This window comes from Pelobates fuscus, chromosome 4 (assembly GCF_036172605.1).
Source record: "Pelobates fuscus isolate aPelFus1 chromosome 4, aPelFus1.pri, whole genome shotgun sequence".
In the NCBI taxonomy this organism is placed as follows: domain Eukaryota; kingdom Metazoa; phylum Chordata; class Amphibia; order Anura; family Pelobatidae; genus Pelobates; species Pelobates fuscus.
Window position 1 is genome coordinate 248,963,043 of NC_086320.1, and position 16,323 is coordinate 248,979,365.

The 16,323-nt window shown below is 48.6% G+C and overlaps 1 protein-coding gene across 1 annotated transcript in view; it reads left to right on the forward strand.

Annotated features, from left to right (window-relative positions):
* The window catches only part of COBL (cordon-bleu WH2 repeat protein), a 761,158-nt gene that overhangs the window by 388,728 nt on the left and 356,107 nt on the right, over positions 1 to 16,323 (forward strand). The window lies entirely within an intron of this gene.

A 16,323-nucleotide genomic window follows, 5' to 3' on the forward strand; every position in this document is an offset into this window, starting at 1 on the left:
GGGCAGTGTATGCATATGGGGTGGGCAGTGTATGTGTGGGGTGGGCAGTGTATGTATATGGGGTGGGCAGTGTATGTATGGGGTGGGCAGTGTATGTGTGGGGTGGGCAGTGTATGTATATGGGGTGGGCAGTGTATGTATATGGGGTGGGCAGTGTATGTATATGGGGTGGGCAGTGTATGTATATGGGGTGGGCAGTGTATGTATGGGGTGGGCAGTGTATGTATATGGGGTGGGCAGTGTATGTGTGGGGTGGGCAGTGTATTGTGTGGGGTGGGCAGTGTATGTGTGGGGTGGGCAGTGTATGTGTGGGGTGGGCAGTGTATGTGTGGGGGGCAGTGTATGTATGGGGGGGCAGTGTAGGTATATGGGGTGGGCAGTGTAGGTATATGGGGTGGGCAGTGTAGGTGTATGGGGTGGGCAGTGTAGGTGTATGGGGTGGGCAGTGTATGTATGGGGTGGGCAGTGTATGTATGGGGTGGGCAGTGTATGTATGGGGTGGGCAGTGTATGTATATGGGGTGGGCAGTGTATGTATATGGGGTGGGCAGTGTATGTGTGGGGTGGGCAGTGTATTTTGTGGGGTGGGCAGTGTATGTATATGGGGTGGGCAGTGTATGTATGGGGTGGGCAGTGTATGTGTGGGGTGGGCAGTGTATGTGTATGGGGTGGGCAGTGTATGGGTATGGGGTGGGCAGTGTATGTGTGGGGTGGGCAGTGTATGTGTGGGGTGGGCAGTGTATGTATATGGGGTGGGCAGTGTATGTATATGGGGTGGGCAGTGTATGTATATGGGGTGGGCAGTGTATGTATATGGGGTGGGCTGTGTATGTGTGTGGTGGGCAGTGTATGTGTATGGGGTGGGCAGTGTATGTATATGGGGTGGGCAGTGTATGTATATGGGGTGGGCAGTGTATGTATATGGGTGGGCAGTGTATGTATATGGGGTGGGCAGTGTATGTATATGGGGTGGGCAGTGTATGTGTGGGGTGGGCAGTGTATGTATATGGGGTGGACAGTGTATGTGTGGGGTGGGCAGTGTATATGTGGGGTGGGCAGTGTATGTGTGGGGTGGGCAGTGTATGTATATGGGGTGGGCAGTGTATGTATATGGGGTGGGCAGTGTATGTGTGGGGTGGGCAGTGTATGTGTGGGGTGGGCAGTGTATGTGTGGGGTGGGCAGTGTATGTATATGGGGTGGGCAGTGCATGTGTGGGGTGGGCAGTGTATGTGTGGGGTGGGCAGTGTATGTGTGGGGTGGGCAGTGTATGTGTATGGGGTGGGCAGTGTATGTATGGGGTGGGCAGTGTATGTATATGGGGTGGGCAGTGTATGTATATGGGGTGGGCAGTGTGTGTATATGGGGTGGGCAGTGTATTGTGTGGGGTGGGCAGTGTATGTGTGGGGTGGGCAGTGTATGTATGGGGTGGGCAGTTTATGTGTGTGTGTGGGGGGGCAGGGTGTGTATGGGGGGGCAGTGTGTGTATGGGGGGCAGTGTGTGTATGGGGGGGGCAGGGTGTGTATGGGGGGGCAGTGTGTGTATGGGGGGAACAGGGTGTGTATGGGGGGGACGCCATCCCACTGCTGCCACCACTGTAACGGAACCACTGGCACCCCCGACCGGGTACCCTCCGCTGACGGATGCTCCTAGTGCTTTCCAAGGTCTCCAAGCACTCTGCCTGACACCATAACCACTGCAGACCCCACGAACCGCCGCAGCTTGGTTGGGGTCTCGCCGACTCCACCCACTCTGGACCCGGGTCCAGGGTCCAGCTTACAGAAAGTGGACCTCTCCGAATTCCAGAGAGCAGGAACAGGAACAAGCTCTTAGCAGAGCTCAGCGATTATACCCTGGGGAGTATAGTGATTATAGCAATCACCAGAGTGTAGTTCTCCAATCCCCCAAACATAAGCCGAAACTTCATGAAGGTACAAGATGATCTGAGGTGCTGGCACACCCAGTCTGGTTTTTATTACAATCTTTGCCAATACAGGACCGCCCACAGGGAGGAATAAAACAACTGATAACATCTCAGTTACAACCCACAGACTCCCTCCCCTTATCCTGGGAGGTAACCCAATTACACATACAGTTAAAACATACTTTTTACCCAACTTTCATAACTATAAAACCATACATCCAATCTCCATAAAAATTACACATTCACAATCAATCCATTCAGGGGAACAACATATTAAAAAAATGGCACGAATCAGACCAGTTGTTCAAAAGTTAAGGGAAAGTCCTTTGTGACCAAATGAAGCATGGCTTTTCTTCCCAAAACAAGTTCCACAGAGTCTCTATCCTGGAGATAATTGGGAAGTAATCCAATTATCTCCAAGGACAGAGGCAAAACTCCATTAGCCACATGGCAGACAAAGGACAATAAAAGACATAAAAATACATAGTGTTACATTTATCACATAGAACCTACACATTTACAATTTACCGAACACATAATAGCATACATAATATTGAAGACAGCCCGAATGCAATCTGCTACACACTCTTAAAGGGACATTGTTCCTAGAAGTCATATTATGTCCACGGATGGTTTTTAAAGGGCCAGCAGCAGTACCATACAAATCCAATTGCAATTTGCACCTGAAGGGACAAATCTCCCAGGGACCATAGACAACAGGTAAGAGGCTGGCAATCAGGCTCCTCCAACAGCCAGGGGTAAAGGGCAGCTTGTCACCAATAAACCCAGTGACAAAAGGCATTTTGTCACACCCCCATAGCCAGTAACCTGTGTTTATTATACATTATCCCCTCCATAGCCAGTAACCTGTGTTTATTATACATTATCCCTCCCATAGCCAGTAACCTGTGTTTATTATACATTATCCCCCCCATAGCCAGTAGCCTGTGTTTATTATACATTATCCCCCCCCCCATAGCCAGTAGCCTGTGTTTATTATACATTATCCTCCCATAGCCAGTAACCTGTGTTTATTATACATTATCCCCCCATAGCCAGTAACCTGTGTTTATTATACATTACCCCCCCCTCATAGCCAGTAACCTGTGTTTATTATAAATTATCCCTCCCATAGCCAGTAACCTGTGTTTATTATACATTATCCCCCCCCCCATAGCCAGTAGCCTGTGTTTATTATACATTATCCTCCCATAGCCAGTAACCTGTGTTTATTATACATTACCTCCCCTTCATAGCCAGTAACCTGTGTTTATTATACAGTATCCCTCCCATAGCCAGTAACCTGTGTTTATTATACATTATTCCCAGGGGTCAAGTCCTGGGGAATAAAGTGTGGGAACTCACTCGAGTTCCACCCCCACCCCACCACCAAAAAAAACCAAAAAACTTGTATGCATATCTAAACACGTACACACACACACTCAGGTGCACACATACACTTACAGACACACACGTACACTTACAGACACACACGTATACTCACAGACACACAAAGACACACACAAACACAAAGACACACACACAAAAATTCACAGAGACACACATACTCTCACAGGCACACATACACACACATTCCCAGACACACACACACACACACACATACATACACTCACAGACACACACAGACACACTCACAGACACACACACTCACTCCCAGACACACACACACTCCCACACACACACTCACTCCCAGACACATACACACACACACTCACTCCCAGACACACACACACACACACACACACTCCCAGACACATACACATACACACACCAACACACACATACACTCCCAGACACATACACATACACACACCAACACACACATACACTCCCAGACACACTCACTCACAGACACACAACACACACATATACACAAAAAATATTTTATATATATATTTTTTTTAAATTAAAAATGTTTGAACATCTTTGTAAGGTAGTAACCCCCCATTAGACATGTGCAATTTGTTTCGGTTAAATAAAAAGTATACAAACATAGCCAGGATTCAGGTTTAAGCATTTGCAACACTTACAACAATCAAGTAACATACATTCATATAAAATGTAAGTTACTTGGCCAGTTAATGTAATGACAGGAATGAATAAGTAGATAACTCCCTAATTCCCACGTTATTAGGGAGCTATCTACTAAAAGGCTGAAAGACCTCAATTGGTCTTTCAGCCAAATTTACTAACACTAAGTAAAGATTACTTAGTATTAGTAAATTATGCCCCTACTCGCTATACCGCGAGTAGGGGCATGTCTATTATACAGTAGGCTGCTCACTGTTAAAAAAATAAAAAATATTGCCCCCCCCCCCCCGGCCCCCACCCCTGAGCGGTGGGTGGGGGCCCTAATGTAAAATAATGGAGGGGGGGGACCTATTGTCCTTCCCCCTGGCCCCCACGCCTGAGCGGTGGGTGGGGGCCATACACCCACAATCAGAGTGATATGACAGGTAAATGAAGAGACTGACAGGTAAGTCTCTACATTTACCTGTCACAGCACTCTGATTGGTTGGTTTGAAATCCACCAATCAGAGTGCTCTGTGTCATTTTACACAGTGTGGGAACAACATATTAAAAAATGGCACGAATCAGACCAGTTGTTCAAAAGTTAAGGGAAAGTCCTTTGTGACCAAATGAAGCATGGCTTTTCTTCCCAAAACAAGTTCCACAGAGTCTCTATCCTGGAGAAAATTGGGAAGTAATCCAATTATCTCCAAGGACAGAGGCAAAACTCCATTAGCCACATGGCAGACAAAGGACAATAAAAGACATAAAAATACATAGTGTTACATTTATCACATAGAACCTACACATTTACAATTTACCGAACACATAATAGCATACATAATATTGAAGACAGCCGAATGCAATCTGCTACACACTCTTAAAGGGACATTGTTCCTAGAAGTCATATTATGTCCACGGATGGTTTTTAAAGGGCCAGCAGCAGTACCATACAAATCCAATTGCAATTTGCACCTGAAGGGACAAATCTCCCAGGGACCATAGACAACAGGTAAGAGGCTGGCAATCAGGCTCCTCCAACAGCCAGGGGTAAAGGGCAGCTTGTCACCAATAAACCCAGTGACAAAAGGCATTTTGTCACACCCCCATAGCCAGTAACCTGTGTTTATTATACATTATCCCCTCCATAGCCAGTAACCTGTGTTTATTATACATTATCCCTCCCATAGCCAGTAACCTGTGTTTATTATACATTATCCCCCCCATAGCCAGTAGCCTGTGTTTATTATACATTATCCCCCCCCCCATAGCCAGTAGCCTGTGTTTATTATACATTATCCTCCCATAGCCAGTAACCTGTGTTTATTATACATTATCCCCCCATAGCCAGTAACCTGTGTTTATTATACATTACCCCCCCTCATAGCCAGTAACCTGTGTTTATTATAAATTATCCCTCCCATAGCCAGTAACCTGTGTTTATTATACATTATCCCCTCCATAGCCAGTAACCTGTGTTTATTATACATTATACCTCCCATAGCCAGTAACCTGTGTTTATTATACATTATCCCCCCCATAGCCAGTAGCCTGTGTTTATTATACATTATCCTCCCATAGCCAGTAACCTGTGTTTATTATACATTACCCCCCCTTCATAGCCAGTAACCTGTGTTTATTATACATTATCCCTCCCATAGCCAGTAACCTGTGTTTATTATACAGTATCCCTCCCATAGCCAGTAACCTGTGTTTATTATACATTATTCCCAGGGGTCAAGTCCTGGGGAATAAAGTGTGGGAACTCACTCGAGTTCCACCCCCACCCCACCACCAAAAAAAAACAAAAAACTTGTATGCATATCTAAACACGTACACACACACACTCAGGTGCACACATACACTTACAGACACACACGTACACTCACAGACACACAAAGACACACACAAACACAAAGACACACACACAAAAATTCACAGAGACACACATACTCTCACAGGCACACATACACACACATTCCCAGACACACACACACACACACACACATACATACACTCACAGACACACACAGACACACTCCCAGACACACACACTCACTCCCAGACACACACACACTCCCACACACACACACACTCACTCCCAGACACATACACACACACACTCACTCCCAGACACACACACACACACACACACACTCCCAGACACATACACATACACACACCAACACACACATACACTCCCAGACCCATACACATACACACACCAACACACACATACACTCCCAGACACACTTACTCACAGACACACAACACACACATATACACAAAAATTATTTTTGTAGCGGAATGCAGTGAGCCTGTCCTGCAAAATGCCTGTGTGACTGTGTTCGTATATGTTTTCCCTATGTTGAAATGGCTATTCGTTTGTGTATTATGTGAATTGTATGGTATTCGGTAGTTTCCATCCGTACTATATACTTATGGAAACTACCGAACGGAGGGACCACCCCAGAGAGAAGTGTGCCAGCTATTAAAGTTCACATTCTTTCCCACCGCAAGTTAACCGGCTCATTAACATTGTATCTGGGTGGCCGCCATTCGGCATGCGTACACGTGGCGGCGGCCATCTTATGCATGAAAATCCCAGCGGTGTTTGGTCGTCGAGTGCCTGGAACTCAAATCGGACACTCAAACAACCAAACACCGCTGAGACCTCCAGAGCTCCGTAACTGCCGAACGGAGAAACATAACGAATCCCCATTCGGTAGTAATAAAGTACCGAATGAGGGAATCACTATCTAGGTGAATGTAAATGTGGATGGCAATTATAAATGTCTGTTTTAACTGCTGAACGGAGACCGACCGCAGGGCCCATTCTCATGGAACCCTTTTCGGATACCAACTCGTGTGCGGTCGGTCAAACTTCACCTGCCTGTAACTACCGAACCCCTGGTCCGATCTGGGTGAATTTTGGATATTATATTCACCCAGATCAGGGCTACCTAGCGGTACCCTGATATTAAGGATATGTGATGGTTTAGGGGTACATCCAAGTTTGGGGTAAAGTACTGTACAACTTAAGGGGATTATGACTCACTCTGAGGGGAGGAGATGTGTGGGAGGTAACAAGAATGGTATTGGTTACTGTCCTAATTACTGTAGTTCCCTCCCTTGCATGGGAGCAGGCTTTATAAGAAACCTTGGAATAAATGATTGTCAGTTCTACTCCTGAAACTGTGTGTCGTCCAGTTATTGGGAGTGCTGTGGGGATTTCGCTGTACCTTTTTACCTGCTGGAAACTCTGCTGTGGATTTACTAATGACTTGTTCCTGAGCCTTCCTTGGATCTAAAGTGGAGAATAGCTGCGAGAAATCAGCTCTCCGCTACATTGGTTGGCAGCGCTGGGATCCAGACTCACATAGGAACAAGGATTAATGGAGATTGATCTTTCTACGCTAAAGAGAACCACATTGAAAGACCTTCTGGAAGCGAAAGGTGTTTCTGCCAGCAGCAAATCCAAAGCAACGCTTATCACCGAAGTAATGGCAGAGTACAGAGCAGAAGAGGTCCAGGCCACGGAACAAAGACCTGAAACAGAACAGGAGGAGTTCCAAAGGCATTTACAATTCAGACTGGCCTTTTATGGGGAAAACCCACCAACAGAGATCATCTCTAAAACAATGACAGAGGTGCAGGAGTTTGTGATGAGAAACAGGAGACCACAAACACCGGAAAGAAGTGCAGCAGGAGCTGTGGCACAAGAGGGTAAGCCTAAAATTCCCTATCAAGCGTTTAAAACGTATGTGGAAGCAGAGGAGGATATAGATGCCTTCCTCCAAGATTTTGAGAGACTATGTACGCTGCATAATATACCAAGGGAAGAATGGGTACCCATATTGGCCGGACGGCTGTCAGGAAGGGCAGCTGAAGCCTACCGCACTGTGCCTGATATTGAAATTAGGAACTATAGCCGGGTAAAAGAAATTATCCTGGCCCGGTATGCAATAACAGCAGAGGCATACCGGAGGCGCTTCAGAGAATTGAAAAAGGCGGACAAAGATTCGCACGCAGAGTGGGCTTGCCGACTAGAAAGGGCAGCTCTTGGGTGGATGCAGTCGAGTAAAGCGCGGTCCATGGAGGACTTGTTACAAATGCTGCTGTTGGAGCAGTTTTATGAGGGGATATCCTCAGAGCTACAGGAATGGGTGAGGGATCGTAACCCCACCACCCTCACCGAGGCTGCCAAAAAGGCAGATGATTTTATGGACGCTCGCAGACAAACCAAAGCAGTGAGTACCAAACCTGTCATGCGACCACTAGGGGGGAACTCCTTCTCTCCTAACCCTCAACCCCCACCAAGGCAACTTCCTCCACCAGCACCAGCAGCAGCGCAGCAGAGATACCGCACACCTGCTTCTGTGCAATGCCACCGATGCCAGAAGTGGGGACATTACCAGCGAGATTGTCCGCAGTCCAGGGAACGCAACACCTGGATCCGACCAGGACCTCCACCACCACCACCAAGAGCAGCAGCGCATCATTACCAGGACGAGGTACCACTTCCCTACAGCTCTGCCGTTCCAGTCACGACTGTGGAACAGTGGGAAGTGCTGCATGAGGCCAACCCTTTACAGGCACAGGCGGATAACCGCCAACACCATAGGCAGACCGTATATCTGGAAGGGAAGCCTATGCAGGGGCTCAGAGACTCGGGAGCCACTATCACCCTGGTGCAAAGCCATTTGGTTTCGGACAAGGCCAAACTGAATAAGACTGTGGCTGTCAGGGTTGCAGGGGGAGCCGTGTATCGGCTAGACACAGCCAGGGTACATTTGCATTGGGGTGCGGGGTTCGGGAATGTGGAAGTGGGACTAATGCCGCAATTACCTGCTGAGGTGGTCCTGGGGAATGATCTGGGCAAACTCACCTCCGCATTTGAACCTCAAACTACTGAAGAAGCACACCCAGTAGTCACCAGGCAACAGGCCCGCACCCAACAAAACAATGCACTGCCGGAGGTCCAGGTAAGAGATTCCTCCCCTTCCCTAGACTGTATCCCTTGGGCCCCTCCTGATGAGTTTGTAGCCGAGGTAGTCACTGACCCTACCTTACAGGTATACCGAGACAAGGTCACCTCTATCCAACCGGGGGCAGAGGGGGAAAGATTTGTATGGGACAGACAGTTATTGTACCGGGAAACAAGTAAACAGATAGATGGGTCAGACCCCATTGCTACGAGACAGCTGGTGGTACCTCAGAGGTACCGAACCGAATTACTCCGGATAGCGCACGATATTCCGCTATCCGGACATTTGGGGGTCAGCCGTACCAGATATCGATTGACCCAAAGTTTCTTCTGGCCAGGGATTAGCCAGGAGGTACGCAGGTACTGTAATACCTGCGACACGTGCCAGAGGGTGGGAAAGAGGGGGGATAAGCGTAAGGCGAGGCTGCACCCCCTACCCATAATTGAGGAACCCTTTCATAGGGTTGCAGTAGATATTGTAGGCCCCTTCCGGAAACCTAGCCCCTCGGGCAAACGGTACATCCTGACCGTAGTGGACTATGCCACTCGCTACCCCGAGGCGGTAGCTTTAACGAATATACATGCAGAGACGGTGGCTGAGGCGCTGATGCAGATTTTCTCCCGGATGGGGTTACCCAGGGAGATCATCTCGGATCAGGGCACTCAGTTCACGGCAGAGGTTACCCAACAACTCTGGAAGTTCTGTAAAATTAAACCTATAATTAGTGCTCCGTACCACCCCCAGACTAATGGGCTCTGCGAACGGTTCAATGGCACCTTAAAACAGATGCTCCGAACCTTCGCCGAGACTCACCGAGACTGGGAAAAATTCCTGCCACACTTACTGTTTGCGTACAGGGAGGTGCCGCAGGAATCTACAGGATTTTCCCCCTTTGAACTGCTATTTGGGAGGAGGGTAAGGGGACCCCTAGACTTGATTAGAGAGCACTGGGAGGGAGACCGTAGCGTGGACGGTACCCCTATTGTACCATATGTGTTGGCCCTCCGAGATCGCCTGGAAGCACTCACCAAGACGGTAAAGGAAAACCTACAGGCAGCTCAGACGCGTCAGCGCACCTGGTACGATAGGGGCGCCAGGGACCGCAGCTTTCAGGTCGGACAGAAAGTTTTAATTTTAAAACCTGTCCGACACGATAAGCTACAGGCCGCCTGGCAAGGCCCTTATAAAGTGGTAGAACAACGATGTGACACCACGTATATAATTGGCCACTGCGCAGGGAATGGGGGGCGACGCATGATCCATGTGAACATGCTGAAACCTTACCAGGAACGTTCAGAGGAGGTGACAGCTATCTGCGCCCCCACCTCTGAAGAGAGCGACAGCCTACCCCTCCCCGATCTGTTAGAAGATGGACAGCTGGCTGGGGATTTAGGAGCAGTCGTATTGGGGGATCGGTTGAGCCCACAGGAGCGTATCGAGGTACAACAACTACTGCAGGAAAAGCAGGAGACCTTTTCTAATGTACCTGGATACACCCCTCTGGCTACCCACCGAGTAGACACCCCAGGTCAACTTCCCATGCGCCAGACCCCATACCGCATCCCTGAAGCGGTCCGGGAGAATATGCGCAAAGAGATTGAGGAGATGATACAGTTAGGAGTGATTGAGCCCTCAGATAGTCCCTGGGCATCTCCAGTGGTCCTCGTACCAAAGCGGGACGGCACGACCCGCTTTTGCGTGGACTACAGGAGACTGAATGAGAAGACCGTATCCGACGCATACCCGATGCCTAGGATCGATGAGTTACTAGACCGGATGGCCAGGGGACAATACCTTACCACGATTGATCTGTGCAAAGGGTATTGGCAGATTCCCTTGGCCCCGGAAGCCATCCCTAAGTCCGCCTTTGTCACCCCATTCGGCCTGTACCAATTTAAGGTCATGCCGTTTGGGATGAAAAACGCGCCGGCTACCTTCCAGCGGATGGTGGACCGCCTCCTAGATGGGTTCCAAGACTATACCTGCGCATATCTCGATGATATTGCCATATTTAGCGATACCTGGCAGGAACACTTGGCCCATATAGGAGCGGTTCTAGACAGGATCAGGGAGGCTGGTTTGACCCTAAAACCAGCTAAATGTAGTATTGGGATGGCCGAGGTACAGTACCTGGGCCACAGAGTGGGCTGTGGTAAGCAGAAGCCGGAACCCGCCAAAGTAGAGGCAGTATCACAGTGGCCTACCCCGACAACTAAAACCCAGGTGTTAGCCTTCCTAGGGACAGCAGGGTATTACCGGAAATTTGTCCCCAATTATAGTGCCCTGGCCAAACCCCTCACGGACCTGACACGTAAAAACCTTCCCCGCCAAGTAACCTGGACCCCGGAGTGTGAGCAGGCATTCCAACACTTGAAAGATGCACTTGTTAATGCCCCTGTCTTGGCCGCTCCCAATCCAACTAAACGTTTTCTTGTTCACACAGACGCTTCTATGTTTGGATTGGGGGCAGTATTAAGCCAAGTCGGGGCCGATGGCGGAGAACATCCAGTGGCTTACATCAGTCGCAAACTTTTACCCCGGGAAGTAAGCTACGCCGCCTTCGAGAAGGAATGCCTGGCTGTGGTGTGGGCCTTGAAGAAATTGCAACCCTATTTGTATGGACAGGCTTTTTCGCTGCTCACGGATCACAACCCGTTAGTCTGGCTGAACCGGGTGGCTGGGGACAATGCCAGGCTGCTGCGCTGGAGTTTGGCGCTGCAGCCTTTTGACTTTAACATTCAATACCGCCCGGGTAAGCAAAATGGAAACGCCGACGGGTTGTCGCGACAAACTGATCTGGAAAAATGATCCGTGAGCACCCCGGTCATCCCCAAGCCGATCCGTGTGGGATCAGACTGTGTATGCCGGCTTGTGGGCAAGGGGGAGCAGTGTAGCGGAATGCAGTGAGCCTGTCCTGCAAAATGCCTGTGTGACTGTGTTCGTATATGTTTTCCCTATGTTGAAATGGCTATTCGTTTGTGTATTATGTGAATTGTATGGTATTCGGTAGTTTCCATCCGTACTATATACTTATGGAAACTACCGAACGGAGGGACCACCCCAGAGAGAAGTGTGCCAGCTATTAAAGTTCACATTCTTTCCCACCGCAAGTTAACCGGCTCATTAACATTGTATCTGGGTGGCCGCCATTCGGCATGCGTACACGTGGCGGCGGCCATCTTACGCATGAAAATCCCAGCGGTGTTTGGTCGTCGAGTGCCTGGAACTCAAATCGGACACTCAAACAACCAAACACCGCTGAGACCTCCAGAGCTCCGTAACTGCCGAACGGAGAAACATAACGAATCCCCATTCGGTAGTAATAAAGTACCGAATGAGGGAATCACTATCTAGGTGAATGTAAATGTGGATGGCAATTATAAATGTCTGTTTTAACTGCCGAACGGAGACCGACCGCAGGGCCCATTCTCATGGAACCCTTTTCGGATACCAACTCGTGTGCGGTCGGTCAAACTTCACCTGCCTGTAACTACCGAACCCCTGGTCCGATCTGGGTGAATTTTGGATATTATATTCACCCAGATCAGGGCTACCTAGCGGTACCCTGATATTAAGGATATGTGATGGTTTAGGGGTACATCCAAGTTTGGGGTAAAGTACTGTACAACTTAAGGGGATTATGACTCACTCTGAGGGGAGGAGATGTGTGGGAGGTAACAAGAATGGTATTGGTTACTGTCCTAATTACTGTAGCTCCCTCCCTTGCATGGGAGCAGGCTTTATAAGAAACCTTGGAATAAACGATTGTCAGTTCTACCCCTGAAACTGTGTGTCGTCCAGTTATTGGGAGTGCTGTGGGGATTTCGCTGTACCTTTTTACCTGCTGGAAACTCTGCTGTGGATTTACTAATGACTTGTTCCTGAGCCTTCCTTGGATCTAAAGTGGAGAATAGCTGCGAGAAATCAGCTCTCCGCTACAATTTTATATATATATTTTTTTTAAATTAAAAATGTTTGAACATCTTTGTAAGGTAGTAACCCCCCATTAGACATGTGCAATTTGTTTCGGTTAAATAAAAAGTATACAAACATAGCCAGGATTCAGGTTTAAGCATTTGCAACACTTACAACAATCAAGTAACATACATTCATATAAAATGTAAGTTACTTGGCCAGTCAATGTAATGACAGGAATGAATAAGTAGATAACTCCCTAATTCCCACGTTATTAGGGAGCTATCTACTAAAAGGCTGAAAGACCTCAATTGGTCTTTCAGCCAAATTTACTAACACTAAGTAAAGATTACTTAGTATTAGTAAATTATGCCCCTACTCGCTATACCTCGAGTAGGGGCATGTCTATTATACAGTAGGCTGCTCACTGTTAAAAAAATAAAAAATATTGCCCCCCCCCCCCCCGGCCCCCACCCCTGAGCGGTGGGTGGGGGCCCTAATGTAAAATAATGGAGGGGGGGGACCTATTGTCCTTCCCCCTGGCCCCCACGCCTGAGCGGTGGGTGGGGGCCATACACCCACAATCAGAGTGATATGACAGGTAAATGAAGAGACTGACAGGTAAGTCTCTACATTTACCTGTCACAGCACTCTGATTGGTTGGTTTGAAATCCACCAATCAGAGTGCTCTGTGTCATTTTACACAGTGTGGGAAAGTTCTTTGGAATTTTCCAACGCTGTGTAATTTGACTCATAACTCTCTGATTTGTGGATTAAGTAACCAACCAATCAGAGTGCGGTGACAGGTAAATGTAGAGACTTAGCTGTCAGTCTCTTCATTTACCTGTCAGAGCACTCTGATTGGATGGCTTAAACCCACCAATCAGAGTGCTCTGAGCTTAATTGCAGGGCGGGGGAAGGCTTTATAAGCCTTCCCCCGCCCTGCAGAGCTCAGTCTGCGCGTAGCCCCCGCCGGGTGAAGAAGGATTTTTTTTTTTTTAGCTCAGTTTTTTTTTTTTTTTATAATTGCGTCGGTTATTACGTTTTTTTATTTGGCCTTTTTTGGGGCTGAAAAAATAAGATTTTAGAAGAAAGAAAACATTGAATGGTAAGTTTTATTTTATTTTTTACAGGTAGTTAGTTAAAGGTCCCCCCCCTCTTTAGTTTTTAGGGTGAGGGGGGTAGATAGGGGGATAATTTTTATTGGGGGGAGCGGGTGACTAGGGGTTAGATTATTAGTATTTAGGGCCCCCACCCACCGCTCGGGGTGGGGGCCAGGGGGGAGGACATTAGGTCCCCCTTTTATTCTTGTTTAGGGCCCCCACCCACCGCTCAGGGGTGGGGGCTAGGGGGGAGGACATTAGGTCCCCCTTATTAGTATTTAGGGCCCCCACCCACTGCTCAGGGGTGGGGGCCAGGGGGGAGGACATTAGGTCCCCCCCCCCTTATTCTTGTTTAGGGCCCCCACCCACCGCTCAGTGGGTCCCCCCCCCCCATAATTTTACATTAGGGCTCCCACCTGGGGGCTCAGGGGTGGGAGCTGGGGGGGGGGCACTATTTATTTTATTTTTTTAAACAGTGAGCAGTCACAGGCAGTATAGCGAGTAGGGGCTAAATTTACTAATACTAAGTAATTTTTACTTAGTATTAGTAAATTTGGCTGAAAGACCAATTTAGGTCTTTCAGCCTTTTGGTAGATAACTCCCTAATACCATGGGAATTAGGGCGTTATCTACCAAGCGGCTGCAAGAGAAGTCCCGAGGTTCTGAAGTGCCGAAGTTGTCGAAGTTCCGAAGTCTTGAAGTGCCGAATTGCGAAAATCCCGAATTGCGAAAATCCCGAATTTCGGAATGCCGAACCCAACCAAAAATTTTCCCCATGCACATGCCTACCCCCCATGTATCTTTGACAGCAAGGAGAGTGAAGAATCAAGGACTCAAAGACTTCCTGGTCCCTAGCCATTTGATGAGAGATAGACTTAGGAGAACTTGGCTTTCAGTTGAGGGTACATATACTGGAAATGTGTAGTGTGCAGATACATTTCCAAAGATTCCAAAATTAGTAGAGATGGCTCTGTAAACCATGTAGTGCCACAGTTTTTTTTAACTGCTATACTACTGGTGTGGTTTATCTCTTGTGTGTTCCTGTGGTTTACATTATGTAGAAAAAACTTTTAGACCCTTTAAAGCGGCACTGTCACGCCGAACTTACCTTTCCTCAATCTCTTCCTCTTCTCCCCCTCTCTCAGGATCTGTTATTCTTTTCTTCCATTCTTCTGTAGTTTTCTTTAAAATCATAAGACAAAGTAGGGACTCTGTCTTATGGAGGATTCCTCCGCTTGACCAGCTCTGACCAGCGGAGGAGCAAAGTGTGCTTCATTTCCGCTGGTCAGAGCAATTTTCCCATGATCCCTAGCTTTCCTCCCAGTTCCCACAATGCTTCCTGTCAGTATTGCCGAAAGTCCTGTCACTTAGACAGAACGCCGGCAAAACTGCCGAATTGCATCCTAACAGAATGAGAAGAGTTTCTCTATTGGTGTTAGGATGCAATTCGGTACTTTGTTCGTATCGGAATTTCATTCTAATGAATGAAACTCCGATCCTATTCATTGCTGTGGCTGCATCTTGCAGCCGCTTAGTAGATAACTCCCTAATTCCCACGGTATCAGGGAGCTATCTACTAAAAGGCTGAAAGACCTAAACTGGTCTTTCAGCCAACTTTACTAATACTAAGTAAAGATTACTTAGTATTAGTAAATAATATGCCCCTACTCGCTATACCGCGAGTAGGGGCATGTCTAGTAAGCAGTGAGCAGCCTGTGGCTGCTCACTGTAAAAAAAAAACAAAAAACACCTAATAACCCCCCCCCCCCTGCGCGGGGGTTAAAGATGGGGGGGACCTACTGTCCTCCCCCCTGGCCCCCACCCCTGTGCGGTGGGTGGGGGCCCTAATAAAATAATAAGGGGGGGGACCTACTGTCCTCCCCCCCTGGCCCCCACCCCTGCGCTGTGGGTGGGGGCCCTAATAAAATAATAAGGGGGGGGACCTACTGTCCTCCCCCCTGGCCCCCACCCCTGCGCGGTGGGTGGGGGCACTAATAAAATAATAAGGGGGGGGGACCTACTGTCCTCCCCCCCTGGCCCCCACCCCTGCGCTGTGGGTGGGGGCCCTAATAAAATAATAAGGGGGGGGACCTACTGTCCTCCACCCCTGGCCCCCACCCCTGCGCTGTGGGTGGGGGCCCTAATAAAATAATAAGGGGGGGGACCTACTGTCCTCCCCCCCTGGCCCCCACCCCTGCGCTGTGGGTGGGGGCCCTAATAAAATAATAAGGGGGGGGACCTACTGTCCTCCCCCCCTGGCCCCCACCCCTGCGCGGTGGGTGGGGGCCCTAGTAAAATAATAAGGGGGGGACCTACTGTCCTCCCCCCCTGGCCCCCACCCCTGCGCGGTGGGTGGGGGCCCTA